The sequence below is a fragment of the Camelina sativa genome, chromosome 8, assembly GCF_000633955.1.
Source record: "Camelina sativa cultivar DH55 chromosome 8, Cs, whole genome shotgun sequence".
Classification (NCBI taxonomy): Eukaryota; Viridiplantae; Streptophyta; class Magnoliopsida; order Brassicales; family Brassicaceae; genus Camelina; species Camelina sativa.
The window spans coordinates 18205765-18214034 of NC_025692.1; the positions used below are offsets into that span (position 1 = coordinate 18205765).

Below are 8270 nucleotides of genomic sequence, written 5' to 3' on the forward strand. Positions count from 1 at the left end.
GAATAGTTGTTTAGTTGCTGTCTCTGAAATTCCCGAGAATTACCCCTGATCTAATGTTTTGCTTATTGCCTTTTTATACTGTTTTAATCGCGTTATTGTTACCAAACAAACCTAACTTTGAATTGTCTTAGCTTGAAATTGAACCAATAGAACCATAGAGTAAAACTTGGTCTTCGTGGGATTCGACCCCTAAGTACTACTTCTTTGCTGTGCACTTGCAGTAGGAAAATAGGGTTTAAAACTCTGTGTATCAATCATCTGCGTGTCTTCGGGTGTGTTTGCTATGCTAAAACAGAGGTTCAACATCTTAAGAAGCTTGATGATAGGTCTCGAGTCTTGGTGCATCTTGGAATTGAACCAGGTTCAAAAGCCTATCGCATGTTGGATCCAACAAGTAAGAAAGTCATGGTGAGTAGAGATGTAATATTTGATGAGAGTAAAAGCTGGACTTGGAGTTATATTGGAAGGGAGACACATGAAGATGGTGGAACATTTAAGATAAGCTTTGAGGAGTTTGGTAATAATGGAATTAGAGCCGAAAATGATGCAGACATGGAGAGAAATGAAGAAGAAGGTCACGAAGGAGATAGCTTCGATGACAATGGTAGAGCTGAAACAGAGCCAAAAACAGAACCAGAAACAGAGAGTGTACAAGATGAAGAACAAGCTCAACCTCAGCCACCATTACGAGCATCATCGTGACCCAAGACAAAACCTAAGTACTTAGAAGACTATGTTTTGCTCGCTGAAGCTGAAAGTGAACATCTCTTGATGGTCATAGATGGAGAACCGTGTGAATTTATTGAAGCAGAAAAATCAGAAGCTTGGAAGGAAGCCTGTAACAAGGAGATTACATCAATAACAAAGAACAAGACTTGGGATTTGGTTGATCTTCCTGTGGGAATAAAACCAATAGGGTTAAAATGGGTTTTCAAACTAAAGTGTAATTCTGATGGGAGTATTAACAAACACAAAGCAAGACTCGTAGCCAAAGGATATGTTCAGAGACATGGAGTTGATTTTGATGAAGTCTTTGCGCCAGTTGCTCGTATGAAACAGTTCGGTTTATCATTGCACTAGCAGCTTCACAAGGTTGGGAGATACATCATCTGGATGTAAAAACTCTGTTTCTTCATGGAGAGCTAAAAGAAACAGTGTATGTTACTCAGCCTAAAGGATATGTGGCTAAAGGAAGTGAGGATAAGGTATACAGACTAAACAAGGCACTCTATGGGCTAAAACAGGCACCAAGAGCATGGAACACAAAGCTAAACAAAATTCTTAAGGGCTTGAATTTTGTTAAATGCTTTAAAGATCCTTCTCTGTATCGAAAGCAAGATAAGGAGCATCTTCTCCTTGTAGCCGTGTATGTTGATGATCTATTGGTAACAGGTTCAAGTCTAAGCATTATTCTAGAGTTCAAAAGAGGAATGGCTTCTAAGTTTGAGATGAGTGATCTTGGTAGATTGACCTATTACCTTGGCATTGAAGTAGTTCAACACAAAGATGGAATCACGTTAAGCCAAGAAAGGTATGCAGAAAAAATATTAAGTGAAGTTGGAATGGCAGAGTGTAACTCAGTTCACATACCAATGGATGCTGGGTTAAAATTATCTAAAGCAGCAGAGGAGCAAAGCATCGACGAGACAGAGTACAGAAGAAACATTGGCTGCCTTCGCTACTTACTTCACACGTGACCAGATCTCTCGTATTGTGTTGGAGTACTAAGCAGATACATGCACGAACCTAAAGAATCTCATGGAGTTGCTTTGAAAAAAGTCATTAGGTATTTGCGTGGAACTTCGTCATTTGGTCTCACATATTCTTGGAAAAGCAGAACAGGTCTCATTGGTTATAGCGACAGTAGTCACAATGGAGATAAAGATGATGGCAGGAGCACAACAGGCCACATCTTTTATCTAAATGATAGTCCTATTACCTGGTGTACACAAAAACAAGACACGGTTGCAATGTCTTCCTGTGAGGCTGAATTCATGGCAGCAACTGAAGCCGCAAAGCTAGCGATTTGGCTTCAAGATTTGCTTAGTGAAGCTACTGGATCTTCTTGTGCGAAAATTACAGTTTTAATGGACAATAAGTCAGCAATAGCTCTTACAAGGAATCCTGTTTTCCATGGCAGAAGCAAACCTATACATAGAAGGTATCATTTCATAAGGGAATGTATTGAGAATGGGCAGATTGAAGTGGAGCATGTTCCTGGAACAGAGCAAAAGGCAGATATACTAACAAAGGCGCTTGGAAGAATCAAGTTTAAAGAAATGAGGGATCTCAAAGGTGTACAAGACTTGAAGAAAAAGGAGTTCAAGCTTAAGGGGGAGAATGTTGAATAAGCTTGACATAGCTTGATGCCAAAGACAAGTATATTTAGGAGAAAAGCTAAATATACATATTTGAGATTTAGGAGATATCTAATAAGTTAGTTTTCCAATTTGAATTAGGAAACTTTGTCTAAGGTATTTACTATATAAGAAGATGCAAAGGTGTTGCATAGCTTATGAGTTTTTGAGAGAACAAGAGAGAGCTTTAGGTTTTGAGTGATTTTCCTAAAGGTTAATAAAAGAGAGTAATTCTTTTGATCTTGTGTTCTTAAATTCTTTGAAGTTCTTGTGTTCTAGTTCTTTAAATGTGCTACCATAAAGGACGTGTGGAACGGAAAAGAACTCGAAGGAGTTCCTGAAGAGACAAAAGATATAGAGCCATATATGGTAATATATGACAACACAATACAACATTTCAGCCACAAAGAGCATTACCTAATATTCCACGTTAATGGTCTTCTTTGGGAAAAAAACAAGCAGTGCAACGCTTGTACCCATCCAGTTTGTCTTCAATCCTTCTATGGTTGTATCGATTGTGATTTCATTCTTCACCAAAAGTGCGCTGAATCTCCTAGAAGGAAATGGCATGTGTTACACAATGAGCGGCTTACATTAGTTACAAGCATCGCTGATTACTTTTAGTGTGAAGCTTGTCGTAGAATTTCCAATGGTTTCATGTACCAGTGTGGGGATAAGGAGTTGGATGTACTGTGTGGTTCAGTTTCGGAGCCTTTTGTGCATCCAAGCCATCCCCATCATCCGCTATATTACATTTCGGAAGTAATGGAAACAAAACAATGTGATGGTTGCAACAAATGGGCACCTTATGTGCTTACGTGCATCGAAAGTGGCTGTGAAATTGTCATATGCTTCGATTGTGCTACGTTACCACAAGTGGTAAAGCATAGAGTAGATAATCATCCTCTCTCATTATGCTATGGAGAAGAGGCAAGTGGCAAATACTGGTGTATATTTGTGAGGAAAGGATGAATCCAAAGATGTGGTTCTACACGTGTAAAGATCACCGAGCTAGTTTGCATACAAAATGTGTGCTGGGAGACTTTGAAGGGCTCATGCCAAGAAGCACACTAAAGTTGTTCACCAGACCATTTGAGGTGGTGCTCAATAATAGCTTATCTCGTCCATTTTGTAGGGTGTGTGAGTCACGTTGCATGTATCATATCATCTTGAAAATGCTTGGAACTTTAGATCTATACATTTGCTCTTTCGAATGTGCATCATATGCAGAATATTTCTGAAGATGTGCGTCAGCAAGCAAAGTGATAATAGATCGTTAAAGCCCAAACATGATAAAAGGTTTGTAAATATAGAATTCAGTTATTTTTCAATAATTTTTTTAATGGTAAATTCATTTTCACTGTGAATTGTAAAACCAATTTTGTGAGGGATAGTATTAGAGTATTCCTATTCTAATAGATAGGTTTGTATAGTTTGGGCTTTTATTTGGATATATCTGCGATTTTTTAAAGAGTATACGTTTTGTTTTGTCTTTTCACAGACATGACTGGACTCAAATAAAGTCCATAAAGAATTCCCCGGGATCACCATCGCTAGCATCGAATCAACTATTGATTTTCTTACAGCATTCAACATGTTCTTCATGGCAGAGGGCAAGAATGGGAACCAAGATGTGATCTACTTATCAGCAAAGGATCCACGAGAGGTATCGTTTTTGATCGAGCTCACTGCTATGATGGGCCAACCAGGTCTCAAATGCGCAGTGAAGACTCCCACTCCCGAGATATATCACACCTCTTTTCTTCGAAGCTGTTGACCATCTCTGTAAAAACAAAGTAAAGCCAGCAATGAACAAAACTTGTTCTAATATTAAGAATCACTTAAACCACCTTAAAAGATGTGTTTAATCAGTTTTACACACAGTTGATCAAGACTTGTCACTGACCAATTCTCAATCACTCTCAAGAATTGTATTTTCTAAAGTCTCTAAGCAAACTCTCTTGACGGCCAAACAACATGTTTGCCCTCACAACTCAATATATAGGAATCCTCCTATAACCTACTTTCCTAAACAAGGATAAGTTCAAATCTTCTAGTTGATACGATAATATCTTGTCCTCCAATTAACAAGCTTTCAAAAGTATTGCCACGTCAAGCAATATCCGCGACTCCTCCAAGACGCGTAACCATCTTCCAGAATCCTACAACACAGCCTGGTAGCACCAGAACGTCTTCATCCTTTCAATCTCTTCAGAGCTTCATGGTTCATTGTTATCAAATGGTTTAAACCCAAACCTAAAAGGTTCCAGATCTTTTTTTGTTAACATTATTTCGTGCCTTTTTACTGAGTTTAGTTTATGTAATAAATCCTATTTCTATGTTTGTGTTACTTCCGGTTGGACCCATTTAGTTTTGGTATTTGTAATGCTCACTCGTTTCTTCTAATTCTTGTTCGAAGATGTTGTGCATGTTATAAGCAATTATTGTGGACGTTTTTAATGTATTATCATCTATATAATGAGTTTCATTTGATGATTACATTATTTTACCATCTTAGAATACCGATTTTTTTGGGATGATTACATTATTTTACCATCTTAGAATACCGATTTTTTTGGGAGGATTACATTATTTTCTTACTCTATCTTGCATGGTACCAAAAATGAATACGTAAAAACGATTTATAAATAGGACAATACTTGGGTTCACCCCTTAGGGGTGAATCTCTTCATTCACCCCTTAGTAAATAAGGAAATTAAATCTGTATATATTATTATAGAATTAAAAACTTAAACCACTCTTTTACAAACCCAAACCGATATATAATTTCATCCTAATTGTAAAATCTAAACTTTAACCATCACATTTGTAAACCCAAACCGACATATAATTTCATTCTAATCATAAACTCTAAATCATAACCATCTCATTTATAAACCCAAACCGACAAATAATTTCATTCTAATTATAAAATCTAAACCCTAACCATCTCATTTGTAAACCCAAACCGACATATAATTTCGTTCTAATTGTAAAATCTAAACCCTAACCACCTCATTTGTAAACCCAAACCGACATATAATTTCATTTTAATTGTAAAATCTAAACCCTAATTCTCACTTATAAATCCAAACCGTTATATAATCTCGTAATCTAAACCAAGTGAATATTTAATTTTCCTTAAATAAAAGTATACAGAAATTGTTTACTTAATTTGTTTTGATTTATTTTTTGAATGAAATATTAGATGGAACATTCTGATTGGTTGAGAGATGAGGGGTGGGGTGAACCTAAGTATTTTTCTTATAAATATAGAAAGTGTGTAACATATTTAAAACGTATATATTTGTATATAGTTATATAGTTATAGGGGTTATTGGTTTGAGATTTGAACAGAGTTTTAAAGATTTTAAATGTTATGTAAAATTTGTTGTTATTAGATCAAAATTTAGTTAAACTCTGTTAAAGTTTAGTGTTATTAGTTTGTGATTTGTAAAAAGTCGTTTAAAATCTTAATAAAATTGGGTTATTGGATTCAGACTTTTATAAAGTCATTAAAAGTTTGTGTTATTTAATTAAAACAAAAAAATAGGATTGTTAATGAATTCAATTATTATATTATTGGTTCATGATTTTAGACATTTTCTTTGCAAAATAAAGTCATGGAAAGTATCACAAAAACTCTCTAGCAATCTTTAACAATCTTTCACTTATTCGCTTTTAAGTGGAGGTTATTGGTTTGAGATTTGAATAGAGTTTTAAAGATTTTAAATGTTATGTAAAATATGTTGTTATTAGATCGAGATTTTGTTAAACTCTGTTAAAGTTTAGTATCTTGGTAATCCCGCCTGACACGCGGGTGACCCGGGTTCGATCCCTGGCAACGGCGCTAATATTTGATACGCTCAAATTGTAATACCCAAATGGTACTAACATCCTTGCAGTTGTAATACTTTAGGGGTCGAATCTACAGAGACTCTAGATCACTTAATAAACTTATTAATATTTTAATTATGCTAAATCAAAATATTAATTTAAAAACAATGCAAAAACAGAATTAAAAAGTGTTGTAAATTCAGGAATTAAAAACGCTAGGTCTATGGAAATTCTCAGGAATTTATAAAATATTAAATCAATCAATAAATTAGGATTCAATCAATTAAAATCAGATCTAAAACTCTAAACTCAATTGTAAAATAAATCAGTTCTCACTGCAAATATTATCTAAGTTTTAAAACACGAAAATCCAAATCTCTTTGCAAAATTCAAGTTAAAAAGCAGATTTAAAAACAAGTTTAGATTTGTTCACAAAATTACTAAATCAAATTTCTTTGCAAGAAGTAATTTTGCTCAACAATGATTTAATCAGGAAAATCAATTAAATTCTCATATCAATTTATTTTCCTAAGTTATTAATTCTAGGTGATCAATCAAGAATTAATATGAAGAACAACCAAAGATGAAGATCACAGAAGATAAAGAATCCTAATAAATAAACAGATCTAATAAATCATAAAAATCCTATGAAAACCCTGAACCTAACTAGAGATCTACTCAAACATGATTATTGTAACAAAAACCATGAATAAAATAGATATCATATAATTCAAAAGAGAAAAACAAAGAGTTTAGAATAGCTTATCTCAACAGGGCTGAGTTCTTGGCTTGTCTCTCCCAAAAATCTCTCAGGTCTCGCTCAAAAAGGTGGCAGTAAAATAAAACTTAGGTCTAAACAATGACCTAAAAATCATATATATACTAGTTGACATGAATTGGGCCTTGATTGCAAATAAGAAAAGCTTGGGAAATTTTTGTAAATCTTCCAAAACTTGCGGGAAAACTTTCGATTTGGCTTATGGAAGCTGCATCGATCGATGATGTGGTTGCATCGGTCGATGCATACTCATGAACTCGTCTCCCAGCTTCGTAGCTCAGCCTTATTGCTTGATTATGCTCCAAATCTTCCTATTTAGTTCCATTATGTTTCATCTGTGCCAATGAGTACCTAATCCTATAAAGACTCAAAAAAAATCTAGAAAACAAATCACAAGACTCAAAAAGACTCCTTATATCATGGTTAAAAACACATACAAATCATGATATATCATGTAGAAAATATTGTTATTAGATCAAGATTTTGTTAAATACTGTTAGTGTTATTAATTTGTGATTGGTAAGAAAATCATTTTAAATCTTAACAAATTTGGGTTATTGAATTCAGACTTTTATAAAATCATTAAAAGTTTTGTGTTATTCAATTAAAACAAAAGAATCTAGGATTGTTAATGAATTCAATTGTTATGTTATTGGTTCAGAATTTTAGACACTTTCTTTACAAAATAAAGTCATTGAAAGTATCACAAAAATACAGGATTGTTTGGAGCACTTTACAAGATTTTCGAAAACTAATCAACAAAACTCTCTAGCAATCTTTAACAATCTTTCACTTATTCACTTTTAATGATTTTGTTGAACTCTTCAAAATCTTTATAAATTAGAATCCAATAACACCCTTAATGATTTTGTTGAACTCTTCAAAAATCTTTATAAATTAGAATCCAATAACACTTTCTAAGAGTTTACAATCAACATCAAAACCATATTCAAAAAAGAAAAATTCTTGGGTTCACCTCTAGGGGTGAACCACTTTTATTCACTCCCTCTTAATTAATCAATCAGAATACAACAATATGCTATATCATATTATATTTTATAAAAAATCAAAATTAAAATAAATATACAAAACAAATTAAGGAAACAAATTATGTAGATCTTTTATTAAGGAAATTATGACGGCTTGGGTTTATAAAAGAGGATTAGAGTTTAAATTTATAATTTTAAATAATATATTGTCGGTTTGGATTTATAAAAAAATGGTTAAGATTTAGATTTTACAATTAAACAAAATTATATATCGGTTTGGGTTTACAAAAGAGTGGTTAGGATTTAGAT

The 8270-nt window shown here is 33.7% G+C and overlaps 1 pseudogene; it reads left to right on the forward strand.

Annotated features, from left to right (window-relative positions):
* LOC104709655 overlaps positions 1-3598 on the forward strand; it is an 8318-nt pseudogene extending 4720 nt beyond the window's left edge.